The following is an 18,336-nucleotide window of genomic DNA, read 5'->3' on the forward strand; positions in this document are numbered from 1 at the left end:
CTTCACAACCTTGTAAGCATTATTATTCTATTTGAAAAACAACTGCAATGTTTGTCAGACTCAAGCTTTCTGATATGCATCAGGAAAGTTGGCATTAATCATTAATTAAACCTTTTTCCTCACAATTTTGAAACCCATTAAAAAAATATATAATGGAATGACTTACTGATATCACAATTAAAGCTTATTAACCACTTCATTACCCACATATAGTTTTGTTTTATTTTTTATTGGGATATTTATTATAGCAAAAAGTTAAAAATATTGTGTTTTTTTAATTGTTGCGTATTTTTGTTTATAGCGCAAAAGATAAACACAGCAGAGGTGATCAAATACTACCAAAAGAAAGCTCTATTTGTATGAAAAAAAGGACGCCAATTTTGTTTTTGGTACAATTTTGTATGACCGCGCAATTGTCAGTTAAAGCGACACAGTGCTGTATCGCAAAAATGGCCCGTTAGGAAGGGGGTAAATTCTTCCGGGCTGAAGTGGTTAAATGAAAGAATGTCAAGAGCTGTTCAATCATTTTGCATTATACAAAAAATAAGTAATAATTTTAATTGCAGAACAGAACTTTAATGTGATGCCAAATATAGCAAAACAATGTTAAAGTGGATCTCCACCCAAAATTAAACATGATCGCATAAATAATAGTTCTCCTAAAGAATGCTGAAACCCATATTTTTTATTAAAATAGTATTTACTGTACCATTAAACTGCATGGGCTTCCGGTCTGCCTCCCTCAGGTTTTTTGTCGGGTTTCTCTTAGTTTCCTGTCCCACGTAGTGTCTTCTGGGAGCTTGTGTCATATTCTGGCCTGGGAGCTTGCTATCGTATTCTCCCCTGTTAGACAAAATATTGCGCGATTTCGAGGAAGTGACGTGCGATTGTGATGCGCAACACAGACGCCAAAGCCGCTGGTGCCCGTTGCTCGTGCGCATGCGCGAGATCTATCGGTGGATGCTGGGACATCAGCATCCACCGCAACAAGGAAGTGCCGGGCTGTGGGCTTATGCCCACAGTTAAAATGGTGCAGAAACCGGAAGGAGGAATATAACTTTTTATTTCAGACTGTATAGCAGCGGAGCGGGCGGGGAAGACAGGACACGTGAGTTGCGCAAGTTAGGGTAATTTAACTTTTAAATAGCCATTCACAAAAAAACGTTTTTGGCGTGGGAGATCCGCTTTAAAACAGTAGATTCAGCGCAGGATGGGTTCGTCGTTCGTGCAGAGGATCCCAGCATAGGAGATGTGAGTATGTAAACAAGGCATTAGGTTTACACTAGGGAGGATTAAGGTGAGCGTTGTGGTTGCAAGAAAGGTTCGAGTTTAGGCCTGTACACTTGATATAAAAATCGGATGGGAAAATTCAGACGAGGAGCTGTCTGCCATTGGCAATCATTTCAGTAAGAAAAATGTATGTAATTTGTGATGGAATTTTCACTCTCCAGATATCTTCCACACATAACATACCCTGTCTAACACCACATTTAATACTTACCTCCTTTGACCTTGTTACCACAGCAAAGATTGATATACCTTTGTCTAATGCCCACCTCACACTGCCCTTTGAACACCATTCCCTCACAACACAACAACTTAGGTTACTCTCTTGCTTTATTCTATGCTCTCTAACACTCCCTATCTACTGGCATCTTTCCCAGCCCTACATAAACATGCACAGGTCACCCCACTACTAACAATATTTTAGCTGAACACCTCCAGTCTGAACAACTTTAGACCCCTTGATCCCATTTACTTTAAAACTTCTAGAACACCTAATCTACAACTGTCTGAGCCACCACCTCACTGTTAACAACCTTCTCAGCCCCTTTAATCTGGCTTTCAGTCGCACCTAAAGAACTGCCTTCCTAAAACTCAATATTCCAGATAGCAGGGATAATCTGCCACACATTTGTGTCAGTGTTGAATTGTAAGCAGTGGCAGCTGGTGTTAAAAAATGTACGTCTCCATACAGACACACAATATATATATATATATACGTATATATATATATATATATATATATATATATATATATATATATATATATATATATATATATAGTTGTGCTCATAAGTTTACATACCTTGGCAGAATTTATGATTTTTTTGGCCATTTTTCAAGGAATATGAATAATAACACAAAAACTTTTCTTTCACTGATGGTTAGTGTGGAAGTTCATTATTATCAATCAACTGTGTTTATTCTTTTTAAATCTTAACAACAACAAAAATGACCCAAATGACCCTGATAAAAAGTTTACATACCCCAGTTCTTAATACCGTGTATTGCCCCCTTTAACATCAATGACAGCTTGAAATATTTTGTGGTATTTGTGGATGAGTCTCTTTATCTTCTCAGATGGTAAAGCTGCCCATTCCCCTTGGCAAAAAGCCACCACTTCCTGGAAATTCATAGGCTGTCTTCCATGAATTGCACGTCTGAGATCTCCCCAGAGTGGCTCAATGATATTGAGGTCAGAAGACTGAGATGGCCACTTCAGAACCTTCACTTTATTCTGCTGTAGCCAATGACAGGCCGACTTGGCCTTGTGTTTTGAATCATTGTCATGTTGGAATGTCCAAGTACCTCCCTGGCTGATGAATGCAAATGTTCCTCCAATAATGTTTGATAACATACTGCATTCATCTTGCCAACAATTTTGACCAAATTTTCTGTGCCTTTGTAGCTCACTCATCCCCAAAACATCAGCGTATTTCACAGTAGGAATGGTATACCTTTCATCATAGGCCTTGTTGACTCCTCTCCAAATGTAGTGTTTATGGTCGTGTCCAAAAAGCTAAATTGTGGTCTCATCACTCCAAATGACTTTGTGCCAGAAGGTTTGAGGCTTGTCTATGTACTGTCTTTCTTCGAGTGCCTCCTTATTGTGTATCTTGAAACAGCCACACCACATGTTTTCAGAGTCCTGTATTTCACCTAAAGTTATTTGTGGGCTTTTCTTCGCATCCCAAACAATTTTCCTGGCAGTCCTGGCAGTTGTGGCTGAAATTTTAGTTGGTCTACCTGACTGTGGTTTGATTTCAACAGAACCCCTCATTTTCCACTTCTTGATTAGAGTTTGAACACTGCTGATTGGCATTATCAATTCCTTGGATATCTTTTTATATCCCTTTCCTGTTTTATACAGTTCAACTACCTTTTCCCACAGATCCTTTGACAATTCTTTTGCTTTCCCCTTGACTCAGAATCCAGAAATGTTAGCACTGGATGAAAGGTGCAAGGGTCTGTCAAGAGTGCAGAAGCTCATTGACCTTTTATATACACACACACTAATTAAACGCAAACAGAACACAGGTGAGGACGGTTACCTTTAACGGGGGCAGAATGGCTCCCCTGCGCTAAACCCCATACAGGTACAGGCTTCCCTTTAAAGCCTCCAGAGGGTGCGCGCACGTGCCGCCTGCTGCACAGCGGGGAACCCGATGCATGTGGCTGGTGGTCGCGATCACCACCGGCCACACACGATCGCATGCACTGACAAACTAGGGTACCTAAAAATCTCCATAGGCGATGTTTTAAAAAAGTTTAAAATGGGCAAAAGTGTCACTCTCTAAATGTGAAAAGTTGTTAGAGACATCCCCAAAAAAACTGTAATTGCAAGTGAAAGGTACCGTATTTATCGGCGTATACCGCGCACTATTTTGCCCTGAAAATCAGGGCAAAATCGTGGGTGCGCGGTATACGCCGATACCCGCTTTCCCGCCACGAGTTTGAATACTGCGCCGGCATATACCGAGCGCAGTACACTCGTGTATCTTCGGGCAGTCTCGGCACTTCTCGCGCTGACGTCCTGAGCCTGCCCGACGATACACGAGTGTACTGCGCTCGGTATATGTCGGCGCAGTATTCAAACTCGGCGCGGGAAACGAGCGGGGAGGACGCGAGGACGCCGCAGAAGGATGCCGGACCCGACGAAGAGGACACCCGAAGCCGCAGACGGACCCCGGACCCGACGAAGAGGACCCCCGGAAGCCGCAGAAGGACCCGTACCCGACGAAGAGGACACCCGAAGCCGCAGACGGACGCCGGACCCGACGAGGCCGCCGATGGACGCCGCGCAAGACACCAAAACTGTAAGTACAAAAAAAAAGTTTTTTCCACAGGATTCGGGGCAACATTAGGGGTGCGCGGTATATGCGGGAGCGCGTTATACCGCGATAAATACGGTAGTTCTACAAAGGGGGCTGAATACAAATACACACCACACTTTTCACATATTTATTTGTAAAAAATTTGGAAAACCGTTCATCACTTTCCTTTCACTTCACATAAAATCCCAATAAAATACATTTACGTTTTTGGTTATAACATGAAAAATTGTATAAAATGTCAAGGGGTATGAATACTTTTTCAAGGCACTGTATACACCTCCTCCATGGTCAGTTGATAACATCCCACGGCTTCCTATACCATCTCTATACTGATGACACTGAAATCAATTTCTCTACTACTTCACCCCCCTGCAGCAAAAGGGATCGCTGGTTCGAATCCCGACAACGACACCATCTGCCTGGAGTTTGCATGTTCTCCCTGTGCCTGCATGGGTTTCCTCTGGGTACTCCAGTTTTCTCCCACACTCTAAAGACATGCTGGTACGTGAATCAGATCTTGTCTAAATTGGATCTAGTATATATATGAATGTGAGTTAGGGGCCTTAGGTTGTAAGCTCCTTGAGGGTAGGGACAAATATGAATGTACAAGGTATATGTAAATCGCTGTGTAAATTGACAAGCGCTATATAAGTACCTGAAATAAATAAATAAATGATGAATTAGAGCCAATGACTTAGAACACGAATGAAAAGCAAGAGGATTGATCAATGGTGTTTATACTGAAACATACTGGATAAGTTGTTCTCAGTGCCTTCAGGCAGACACATGTAGTTTTGGGTGCAGAGCAAGCTTGGTTTTGGTGGTCCTGGGATATGGTACAGTGGGGATCGAAAGTTTGGGCACCCCAGGTAAAAATTTGTATTAATGTGCATAACGAAGCCAAGGAAAGATGGAAAAATCTCCAAAGGGCATCAAATTACAGATTAGACATTCTTATAATATGTCAAAAAAAGTTAGATTTTATTTCCATAATTTACACTTTCAAAATTACAAAAAACAAAAAAATGGTGTCTGCAAAAGTTTGGGCACCCTGCAGAATTTATAGCATGCACTGACCCCTTTGCAAAGATGAGACCTGCCAGTGTCATGGATTGTTCTCAATCATCGTCTGGGAAGACCATGTGATGTCAATCTCAAAGGTTTTAAATGCCCAGACTCATCTGACCTTGCCCCAACAATCAGCACCATGGGTTCTTCTAAGCAGTTGTCTAGAAAACTGAAACTGAAAATAGTTGACGCTCACAAAGCTGGAGAAGGCTATAAGAAGATAGCAAAGCGTTTTCAGATGTCAATATCCTCTGTTCGGAATGTAATTAAGAAATGGCAGTCATCAGGAACAGTGGAAGTTAAAGCAAGATCTGGAAGACCAAGAAAAATATCAGACAGAACAGCTCGCAGGATTGTGAGAAAAGCAATTCAAAACCCACGTTTGACTGCACGATCCCTCCAGAAAGATCTGGCAGACACTGGAGTTGTGGTACACTATTCCACTATAAAGAGATACTTGTACAAATATGGTCTTCATGAAAGAGTCATCAGAAGAAAACCTCTTCTACGTCCTCACCACAAAAATCTGCGTTTGAACTTTGCAAATGAACATATAGACAAGTCTGATGCATTTTGGAAACAAGTTATGTGGACCAATGAGGTTAAAATAGAACTTTTTGGCTGGAATGAGCAAAGGTACGTTTGGAGAAGAAAGGGCACAGAATTTTATGAAAATAACCTCTGTCCAAATGTTAATCTGTGGATCAATCATGCTTTGGGGTTGTATTGCAGCCAGTGGCACAGGGAACATTTCACGAGTAGAAGGAAAAATGGATTCAATAAAATTTCAGCAAATTTTGGATGGTAACTTGATGCCATCTGTGAAAAAGCTGAAGTTAAAGAGAGGATGGCTTCTACAAATGGATAATGATCCTAAACACACCTCAAAATCCACGGGGGATTACATCAAGAGGCGTAAACTGAAGGTTTTGACATGGACTTCACAATCTCCTGACCTCAACATAATTGAAAATCTATGAATATACCTTAAAAGAGCAGTGCGTGACAGACAGCCCAGAAATCTCAAAGAACTGGAAGACTTTTGTAAGGAAGAATGGGCAAAGATACCTCAAACAAGAATGGAAAGACTCTTGGCTGGCTACAAAAAGTGTTTACAAGCTGTGATACTTGCCAAAGGGGGCAGTACAAGATATTAACTCTGCAGGGTGCCCAAACTTTTGCAGATGCCATTTTTTTGTTTTCTGTAATTTTGAACGTGTAAATGATGGAAATAAAATCTAACTTTTTTTTGACATATTATAAGAATGTCTAATCTGTAATTTGATGCCTTTTGGAGATTTTTCCATCTTTCCTTGGCTTCGTTATGCACATTAATACAAATTTTTACCTGGGGTGCCCAAACTTTCGATCACCACTGTAAGTAATACACTTCAGTAGAGGGCTAGTTAAGTGCTAAGTGTTACTTTACAAATTAGAATAAGTTATTGTTAGGGGCTTTACATTCCACTTTAAGTTTAAGGTAAGGTTTTAGGGAGTTAATTAAATCAGCATCTGAGGTTAATAAAAAAAAAAAAAAGAAAAAACAGCAACCTGCACACCTGCTGCATTCTTCTATGTTTCCATCACTTCTGTCTCAGAGGGCTGAGTGCAATACTGTGGCTGCTGTAGTCAGATGCAAAGACCTCTATGGGATTCTACGTAAGCCTGTAGTTACCATAAAGTGACTAATGTAGTGATAGGAATGACATTTAGGTATGGCTGTAAAAAAAACAGAAATGAAAGACTAATAAAAATGTGAACTAATAAATATGTAAATGTCTCAGAAGCTCCTTTGAAGTGTTGAACGGCATTACAAATACACGCTGTACAGTGTAAGTATTTATACATGTGTATAGTGGAGCAGTTGGCCATTTGCCTACACAGGTTTGATTTGCTGTCTAATATTCACGCATAAAACGCCTAGCAGCCAGCCATAAAAAAAGAATAAAAAGATATGATTTGTACAATTATTTTAGATTTTTCCAACAATTATGTAATGTGAAAGCCCTTATTGGATATAAAATTAATACATTATTAAGCTAGGCTCCTACATAGTTGATGAATTAAATGCAGATTGTGTAGCCATTGTACAAGCAGATTGTAATGTGTCTGGCCAACATTATGGCTGGCTGCCATTTTTGTAAATGCAATTAGTTTTGTGGTCACATATAATACCAATAGGATAGTTTGTGAGGCCGGGGGGCTGTGCCAGGCCTCTGCACTGGAGCAGAGCATAGAAATATGTATAATTTAAATGCTGCAGGAATGCAACCAGCAATTGCCAAAAAACAATTGCCTATATAATCATCATGGCTGTAAAGGCAGTGACAGTGTTAGAAAAAACATACTGCTCTGGTACCATTATGTAAAAAAATAAAAAATAAATTGTAAAAAAAACAATTCCTTTTTTTTCATACTGTCACCAGTCAGTGTTCCTTATTACCACCACCTACTCAGAGTATCCCTAATCATCACTATACCAGTTACAGTGTGCTTGATCACAGCCAAACCAGTTACAGTGAATGTGATTATCGCTACACCAGTCCCAGTGTCCCTGTTCATGGCTACACCATCATATTGTCTGCTACACCAGTTACACTATTCCTTATTACTGCTACCTCAGTTAGAGTTTCCATGATCACTGCCACACCAGTTACAGTGTCCCTGATCACTGTCACACCAGTTCCAGTGTCCCTGAGCACTGTCACACCAGTTACAATGTCCCTGATAACACACAAGTGTTGCCTCTGCCTGTAGTAACCCTGGCCTGTTTATTGACCATGTTTCTGCCTCTTGCCTGGACCAATCCTTTGCCTGTTTGCTGACCATGTCTCTGCCTGCCCCCTGAACTAACCCATCTGCACATCCAACTGACTACATTCCTGTGAGGCACCAGTACCAGCTACTTCCTACAGACCAGTGGCGGCTGGTGCTCAAAGGTTTTGGGGGGGGAGCAAACAAACGAAAAAAAAAAAACATCAATTGTAGACTCACTGTGCCCATCAATTGTCGCCACTGTGCCATCAATTGTCACCCCTGTGCCCATCAATTGTCGCCACTGTGCCATCAAATGCAGCCACTGTGCCATCAATTGTCACCACTGTGCCCATCAATTGTCGCCACTGTGCCATCAAACGCAGCCACTGTACCATCAATTATTGCCACTGTGCCCATCAATTGTCACCACTGTGCCATCAAACGCAGCCACTGTGCCATCAATTGTCACCACTGTGCCCATCAATTGTCACCACTGTGCCCATCAATTGTCGCCACTGTGCCATCAAACGTAGCCACTGTGCCCATCAGTTGTCGCCACTGTGCCTTCAAACACAGCCACTGTGCCATCAATTGTCGTCACTGTGCCCATCAATTGTCGCCACTGTGCCATCAAATGCAGCCACTGTGCCATCAATTGTCGCTACTGCGCCCATCAATTGTTGCCACTGTGCCATCAAACGCAGCCACTATGCCATAAATTTTTGCCACTGTGCCTATCAATTGCCACCAATTTGCCCCCTCAAATACCGCCAGATTGCCCCATCAAATACCGCCAGTTTGCCCCCCGCAAGGCACTTACCTTTCTCGGGTCAGCCATCCTCCTCCACGCTCCCTCGATGTCTTCTCCCGCCCTCGATGTCGCTTCAGCCAATCAGGTGACCGGTAACCAGACCCGGTGAACCTGATTGGCTGAGACACGTGTCAGTGTTAACCAGGGTATGCAAACCCCGTGTGCCCTCTGGTTAACCATTTGGAAGCCGATTAGAGCACCACAGGCTGTAATCGGGAAGCTGGGTCTGATAGAGACTTCCAAAACACACCCACCGCTGTTATTCAGATGGCCGGCGCTCAACAGGGGGCCGGCCACCTGAATAGTGGGCGGCAGCAGCGACAATACATAGATTCATGCAATGCATGAATCTATGTATTGTTGCGTGACGGGTGCAGGAGAGAGGGGGCGGCGCTCCTGCGCCCACAATGGACGCACCACCACTGCTACAGACAACTGCACTCTTGGAGGCATGGGATTTTTTGGCCTACTGGGGACAGCCACATATCAGTAGACTAGACCTACTTGGCTTAAAGAAACTGGGACTGCTATAAGCTATATTCCCTGACCACTCGTACAGAGGTGACCATTACAGTACATTTGTTTTGATACAATTGATTGATTTATGTGACACATAAGATAAATTGCCCAGTATATAATCAGTACACAATCAGTACAGACACAAGTCTCACATGTGGTATCGCCATACTCAGAGATTGTGTTTTGGGGTGAAACTTTAAGTATGCCCATGCTGTGTGTGAGAAATATCTTATTAAAATGACAACTTTGTGTAAATAAATACATTTTCTTTTTATTTCCGCATTTGCCAAAAACTTGTGGAAAGTCTTCGAAAGACTCACCATACTTTGGAGTAATTACTCTTCAAAATGTGGTAATTTAGTGGGTGTTTCTGCAGCCCTGGTGCTCAAGGGCCTGCAAAAAAATGATAGACAGTTAGCAAATTAGATGCATGATTTATGCCCTTTCAATACATGAAGTTCCTCTTTGAATTTTGGGCCTCTCTATGTGGTGAGGCAGCGTAAAAGTCTCACAAGTGTGGTTTCCCCATATTCAGGAGGCATAGCAGTATGTGTTTTAGCCCTGGTTCACACTGGGTACGATTTGGAACGATTTGAGATGCGATTTGACATGTCAAATCGCATCTCAAATCGGCGGCAATTGTTGGCAATGGCACTGTCTTAATCAGTGCGACGCCGCATCTGCGATTTCAAAAAGTAGTTCCTGTACTACTTTTTGCGATTTCGGGCCGCAATTTACATTAAATTGCGGCTGAAATCGCGTCAAAATCGCGTCAAAATCGCAGCCGCGAAATCGCGGTAAAATTGCGCATTTTACCGCGATTTTGAATTCGCAGCAGTGTGAACCTAGGCTTAGTGTGTAATTGTATGTATGCCTATGCTGTGTGTGAGAAATAATTTGTTAAAATTACAACTTTGTGGGGGAAAAAAGAAACAAATTGTATTTAATTTCTTATATTTTTTTTTTTTAATTGTGACAAAAAATTACCACTTAAAAAACTCATAATGCCTCATACTAAATACCTTAGACTGTCTACCTTCTATAAAAGGGTCATTTGTTTTTTTTGTTTTTTTACTGTCCTGGCATTTTAGGGCCTCAAGAAATGAGAGGCAGTCAGTACATCAGGACTGATCAATTTTCAAATGTATATACAGTACCATAGTTTGTAGACTAAGATTCACACATACTAAATATTATACACTGATTTGGGTTATTTTTTTACCAAAGAAATGTAGCAGAATACATTTTGACCTAAATTTATATATTTGAAAAATTATATATTTGCAAAATGTTATAATAGAAATAATCACACAGGAACATGATCTGCATCCCTGTATGATTCCTCTGCAACTCAGTGCATTTTGATTTTTCAGCCAATTAATTTGGATTGCCTGCATACACTACTGTTCAAAAACACACTGCACTAAATCTCATGGTACTGTGGTACCATGAGATCCCTTGCAGGCTAATGCACCTTGTCTGTATTTGGGTGTCTTTAGGAATTTACTAACACCAACAGCAGCTTGCACACCCAGTGTGTTTTGAATGCAGTGTGGGAAACGTGCACAGAATGCGGGTTTTCTGCACCCCGTTCTGATGTGAACAAGCCTTTAATGTAGAACTAAACTCACAAAATAATACATCGTTTTCAGAGTACTTCAAGTTAAACAGGATGATATTATTTCCTGTGAAAAAAATACATACTTTGTTAAAGAGGAGTTCCAGACATATTACTGAAAATTAATAGTCAGCAGATACAAATACCGTTGCTGCTGACTTTTATTAAACAGACCCTCACTTGTCCCAGGATCCAGCACTGTGCTCACCCGAGGGGGCGTCGAAGAGCGTCTTCAGTCCCCCGCACCAGCATCTTAAGTGTAGGCACCTGGCTGTCACAGCATGATCGCTGGGCATTGTAGACAGGTCCCGTGCATTGTGACTGGTCCCGCAGTCTTTTGCCACCTGTGACGTGTCCCTGAAGACTGCAGGGAGAGAAGAGAACTTCTGCTCGGATTGCCTAGGCTGTCAAAACAAGGTACTCCACCCCCTCCAAAAAAAGTGCCAAATGTTAAAGAGTGGTCTGGATAGAGGCCTTAAAGTGATTGTAAAACTTTATTTTTTATTAAATAACAACCATGTTATACTTACCCCCTCTGTGCAAGGGTTTTGCACAGAGTGGCCCTGAGCCTCCTCTTCTGGGGTCCCCCGGTGGTGCTCCTGGCTCCTCCTCCGTATTAAGTTCCCCCATGGTGAGCCGCTTTTCATTGGGGCACTTGTGCGTGCTCGCTCCTGAGTTCTTCTGATGCGTCCATTGACACAGACAGCAGGACTCGGCCCTGCCCCCCTGGCTCCCATGTCGATGGAGTTGATTAACAGCAGTGGCAGCCAATGGGTCCTGCTGCTATTAATCTATCCAATGAGGACCCAAGACAGCGGCTGGAGCTGCTGGGATCATTCTCGTCGCTGGAAAGATTGAGTTCAGCTAAGTAAAAGGGGGGGGCTCTGGAGGGCAGCTGCACCACAGAAGGTTTTTCACCTTAATGAATAGAATGCATTAAGATGAAAAACCATGAGGGTTTACAACTCTTTTAAAGCAGAGCTGTCCCTTTTGGCAGATTTCTGGTTTAAGTTTTTTCTTTGTGTTGTGCACACCCCCCTGCTGTGTCTGGGGGAGGATGAGCTGTCTGTACATAGAAGATGATCACATCTCTCTCTGGCTGTCTGCTGTCTGGCTGCAGCTGCTTCTCATTGGCTATCGTTCATCCTCCGAGGCTCAGGGCAAGGGGCACAGGTTGAGTTGGGAACCAGGAGGACAACATGAAAACCTAAGCGCCAAAGAGAGGTGCTCAGTGCACAGCACTCGACTCTCACCAATGTGTTCTCTAAAGACAGTAAAAGAAACAGAGGAAATTGATCAATGTATGTGTTTTACTAGAAAAATAAAAAAGAAAGAACCAAAATATCCAAAAGAATCAAAATTAATGGGATACAAGGCAAATAGCAAAGAATATTGAGCGGGTATCCCTGGACAAGACATTAAAAAAACGTACACTAAAAGCATGCTGCTGTCAACCGTGGAGGAGGGTATACACTGACCTGTGCGAAGACAAAAGAGGGGAAAGAGATAGACAGCGCCACTGCTCTGGTGCAGTAATTTAATGTAAGCCTTTATTAAAATAATGTAAAAAGATACTATTTACAAAGCTAGTTGTATTGGGAGCAATTAAGGGCAGAACTGTTAGTGCATTGTCCTGCGGGGACAGGGGGTCAGTCCATAACCCAGCATTTGGATCGCTGAGAATGTGCTGGCTCTTCCTAGATGCTGAGCCACTGCCTAATGTACCATTGCCAAAAAGGTCCAACACCACCAGAGTATCTAGGTTACAACAGGACACGTTTCAAAGAAATCTTCCTGTAGATGTATGAATGCCCTAGCAGAGGTTGAACATCAGAGTTTACATGTGTTGGCATGCTAACCAGCAGCTCCCTGTTTTCCCACCTGTTTAGTGCGTTGGCAGTCCATTGAAAAGCAATGTCTAAAGGACAAATGAAGCCCACTGGATAGTGCAGGTAAAAATGTATTACAATAATAAAACAACAGTGAATTACATTTACACAAGTGGAGAGCTGTCATCACACAGCAAGGATCAGTTTATGCAAACTTGACTCACTCCCTGTGAAAAAAGCCGGTATTCAGGAAAAAGAAAAGGCCGTGACAGCCTGAATGAACCCAGGCTGACAATGACCCCCATTGTAAGAATAGAACACCTTGATCAGCTGTATAGCCCCCTCCATGCAACGGCCTCAACTCGCAGAAACCATCACTAACATGTTTCAAGTCTCAACCTCTTCCTCAGACATGGAGATAGAGTTATTTATGAATTTCCCAGACTGTGTTTGAAGATACCTTTTTTGAATGTATATTTATGTTTCTAGATTTTTTCCTTAACTTGTAGACCACATATATTCATAATAAACATTCATGTTTTATTATCTCAACTATGGCTTTCTCATTTCCTAGGAAACTTAGTTAAGGTTTGTTTAAAATACATTACACTGCAAAATGAAACTGAGAATGAACCTTGCTGAAGCCTATATTTTTGTCTTGGCAAAGTAATCAGCCACTGCATGTTCCTTACAGAGATTCATTGTGCTTTAGGGAAGGAGGCTGATTTATGGACAGGAACAAAAAGGGCTCGATAGCCTTGGGATTTGATCCAGACATACATAGGCAAACATTAAACAGAGATGTTGTTTAGAGCTTCAGTAGAAAATTAGTCTCGCAGGTGACAGCGAAGCATTTTTCAAGTTGTTCTAAACAATCACTAATCAAATGTATGAGCCTTACCTGCCATATATGGCCTGTGGAGATCCCTGCAGTCAAGCGATACATTTTATCCAGTGTACACTACTGAGGCGTCTATCTAATCTTGACAAGGAAGAAGGGAGAATCTAATGTAAAAGCTTGTATTTCCAGTCTACTGAGTTAGCCAGCTCGTGGTATAATTTCACTTCAAAACTCCAGCTAATAACACTGTTGAAAATAATAGTAAGAAAAAAGGCAGTGCAACCTGAAGCACTGATGTCGTCTAGGGCTCTTTCACTCAAACGTGTTTTAGTTTTGTCGTTTGAATGGTTTTTAAATGGATCTACTTCGATGGACATTTTATTTTTATTTTTTTAAAAAGGGCTTGTCAAAAACGAGTGTTTTGTCTTTACTCACTTTTTACACTTTTTTAGTGAATGAGTAGGGGTACAATGTGGTGGGATATGGGGGCTTGTTAATGGGGCCTTCCACATTCTGATAAGCCCCAACCTGCAGACTCCCACAACCACCAGCCAGGGTTGTGGGGAAAAGGTTCTTGTCCTCATCAACATAAGGACAAGGTGCTTTGGGGAACCTGCTGACAGCTGATGAGTCATCCGTTGTTAAGGACTAAGCAGCCGGCTTCCCGACCTGTTCCTTAGCAACCAGCTATTGGTTGCTGACAAAATACTGCATGGTATACCGCCAGAAAAACCCTGGTGATAAATATTGCATGTTTTTTTTACTCTCTGTTTCGTTTGTGAATTAAACGGAATCGCTAACCACATTTTTCTTTTTTTTGTGATATTTACCTGCACACTGTTTATGGAAATCCATCACGTGACAATGTTATCGCATGCAGTAACCGTTACAGAATTTACCCCACTGTCCTCTTTGCTGGAATAGGACATGCAGATAACTGCACCAAATGAGTCCTGTATAGGTTAGTTTTGCAGGACACCACAGCTTAATGTGTTTCTGCCAAAAAGTCTGAAATCAGTGGATTTTTCCATATGCCAAGCTTCACCTGCACTGGAAAATGTAGGTAAATACATGCCAACAATGCAAAAGAGCTCTTAAAGAAATATTAAAGTTTATTTTATTTAAATTAAATTAATAAACATGTTATACTTACCTGCTCAATGCAAGGATATTGCATTGAGAGGTCCCTTAACTCTTCTTTTTTGATTCCTTTACCAGTGTTCTACTCTCCTCCTCTCCAGGAAGCCTCCATAGCAAGCCATGTGCTGAGAGGGCACCCGTGTGGGTGTGCTCCCATGCCGGGCTGTATGTGCCCCTAGACACACACAGCGCGTGCCTCGGCCCTGCACCCTGCTCTCTCCTCAGGGGAATTGACTGACAGCAGTAGAAGCTTGCTATAGAACTACTGTAACTGACACCATCATTTGCCAATGTCACCAACGTGTACTGTTGAGAAGACAAATGTTTTAATTTTACCAGGAACAAGGGGACACATTTTGTTGATATCTTTCTATGAAAAAATAACCCACAATTTTATTGAAATAACTTGAAACTCACAAAATAAATTGGCATTCATCATTGTTTATTCAATATTTAATAAAAAAAACAAAAAAAAAACAGGCACTGATTTTGATTCAACAGAATGTTTTCTGTTTAATGTATTTCATTAAAGTTCTATAATACAAAATAAGCATTGTACACAATGCTGTGTATATCCTTAAATTCAAAAACACAACATTGATTTAAAAACACAACATCGACCAGAAGTTCTCATATCAAACATATCAAACGTTTGAAAATAACTCTTGACCCTTTCGTGAAAGTAAATATGTAGCTATCCTTGCTAGGTAAATTGTTCAGTAATATTGTACAAACACTATGAAAAATTCTGATCTTTAGTATGATATTATTTTTCAAAGATACAAGTAAAACCTTGGATTGCGAGCATAATTTGTGACGGAAGCATGCTTGTAATCCAAAGCACTTGTATATCAAAGTGAATTTTCCCGTAAGAAATAATGGAAACTCAGATGATTCGTTCCACAACCATTTATTCATAAATCCTCCAGTTTATAGTCCATATAAAAAGATTATAGCAATGTGGTAACCATAAAATATCCATCCACAAATAGCAGACTCCACAAGGGGATTAGAAGCAAAATCCAGCAGGAGCTACAGAGTATAAAAGAGAAGAGAGGTGCCCCCAAGTCTAGCAATATGGTTACATTTAATGAAGGTACAACATTTAGCAACTCACATGTTGATGATTAAAAGAGACACATCTAAGTATGCAGGCATCTGGGGTAAAGCGGTCTGCATAGAACATCCTCCGCACCGCTGGCTGTCTGCAATTGTGACCGGGAACACTACCCTGCAGTAGAGCGATCTGAAAGCGAGACTTGAAGGGCTCGTGGAGCGCAGCTTGGAAGGGATGACATTGATGGTGGTTTGGAGGATGGTCTATGTGGACAGCTTAGCCCCGTAGGCCTGCATACTTTTTTTTAACAGAAGGAATATTTATTCAAGAAAATCAAATGGTTACATGCTTATATCAATCAAATAATACAGACAAGGCCACAAGGCCCAAACATTGGTTACAATGCAAGGAAAGCCATCTTCATTAGAAAACATCATGATAGCTTATCCAGATAGGAGAGGAAAACAAAAAGAAAAAAAGGGGGAAGGGGAGAGGGAAGGGGGAGGAGAGGGAGGGGCCACATCCCATCCAGCAAGCCAAATGGAGTGACTACACCACATACTACAGCGTGCGTCCATAGTGATTCCCAAACATGGAATTATTACCAAAAACCTAAGTGTGGAGGCCCCACCAACCCATACCATAGACCCAGGAGGGGTAGGGGGAATCCAAGGACCACCCCGGAGGAAAAAGGGGGCATACAACTAGACCCAAGCACATTACACCATCAGTCTCCTGGCCGCCACCCAAGCCCCCCAGACCTTATCAAACTTCTTGGGGCAGTTACGTCCCATGTACGTTAGCTTATACATGGGGAGGGTGTCATTCACCAGTTTCCGCCAGGCAGACAAACCAGGCGGGTCAGCCGCCTTCCATTGAAGTAGGATCGCTTTACGAGCATAAAAAGCTGTATAGAAGATAAAAAGCTTATTGTGTGTGGAGGTAGGGAGGTAGGGAGGTTATCTGTAATGCCCAGCAATAGGGTCAAGGCATTCAGCCCAACAGCCACGCCACCAACCGATTCAATCTCCGCCGTTACCAGCCGCCAAAACTCCTGGACCTTCGGGCAGAGCCAGACCATGTGGATAAAATTCCCCACGTCCCGGTTGCATCTAGGACATTTATCCTCAGAGGTGTAGTAAATAACCGCCAGCCTCTGAGGCGTATAGTAGACCCTATGAATACATTTCAACTGAATGAAACGCTCCTTCGCCGATATCATGAGGGGACTGCATTGCTGCAATCCCTCCGACCAGTCCTCCGATGTGAGGGCCGGCAAGTCCCGCTGCCAGGTCGAAAAGGCCCGTGAGGCCCCGGCCCCCCCAGCACAGGCCAACCTAAAGTAAATAGAGGAAAGTACCCTGTCCACCATATGCAAAGTAAGGAGCCTCTCCACCGAGTGGGGCTCCACCTTGATAGGGTCTGGAAACTGCGCTCGGATCGCATGCCGAAGCTGAAATCTGCTGAAGCAAGAAATCTGAAGAACATCCAGGGGGAAGTCCAAACCTAGTTTTTAACACGCCAAAAGAGAGCAAACGACTCTCCGGCATGACGTCTCTCAGGGTTTTAATGTTATATCGCGCCCACAGCTGCGGATCCGGCACAGTCCTCAGATGTGACAAGGATGGGTTGCCCCACAGAGGGACGTGGGGGGAGAAAGATCCAGGCTCAACCCGAAACCTCGAGACCTGTCCCCACACCACCACCGTGGCCCTCATTGGTGCAGTAATCTGGGCGCTAGTCCTAACTCCTCGGTAAACCAAATTACTCAATCCAGCATAGGACCCCAATATAGCTGCTTCAAGGGTAACTGACGGGTTATTATGATCCTGAGCAAAACACCATCTAACAGACACCAACACAGCCGCCCAGTAGTATTTCCTAAAGTTCGGACAGGCTAAACCGCCCTCCGACAAGGGGAGCTGAAGTATGGGCCTACCCACCCTCGGGACCGAGGCCTGCCAAACAAACGTACCCACCGCCTCATCTAGTCTGTCAAAAAATGACTTAGGCATGACCACCGGCGTGTGTCTAAAAACGTATAGAAACTTGGGGAGGAAGGACATTTTAACCAGGTTAACCCTGCCAACAGGTGTGAGAGGCAGGGTCTTCCAGGCCGAGCACCTATGGAGAAACTTCTTAAGAACAGGGTTCACATTGGCCTCGATGTATTCAGACAGATTTCTGCGAACCATGATGCCCAGATATTTAAAGCTGTCGACCCACTGAAGCGGAGCCGGCAGATCATCGGGAGGGGGTGACCGAGTCAGAGGAAAAAGGACCGACTTGTCCCAATTGATCCGAATACCTGAAAACCTGCCAAACGTATTAATAATTGAAAGGGCGGTGGAAAGGGAGCTGTGTGAGTCATTTAGGTAAAGAAGAGTGTCGTCTGCATACATAGACACCCTCCCGACAACAGAGCAAGCCGCGATACCAGGGGCGGAACGGAGCATAATAGCCAATGGCTCGATGGCAAGGGCGAATAGGACCGGGAGAGGGGGCACCCCTGCCTTGTACCTCGTGGAGTGGGAAGGATGCAGAGAGGGAGCCATTCGTCCGAACCCTTGCAGTCGGG

This window comes from Rana temporaria, chromosome 4 (genome assembly GCF_905171775.1).
Source record: "Rana temporaria chromosome 4, aRanTem1.1, whole genome shotgun sequence".
Taxonomy (NCBI): domain Eukaryota; kingdom Metazoa; phylum Chordata; class Amphibia; order Anura; family Ranidae; genus Rana; species Rana temporaria.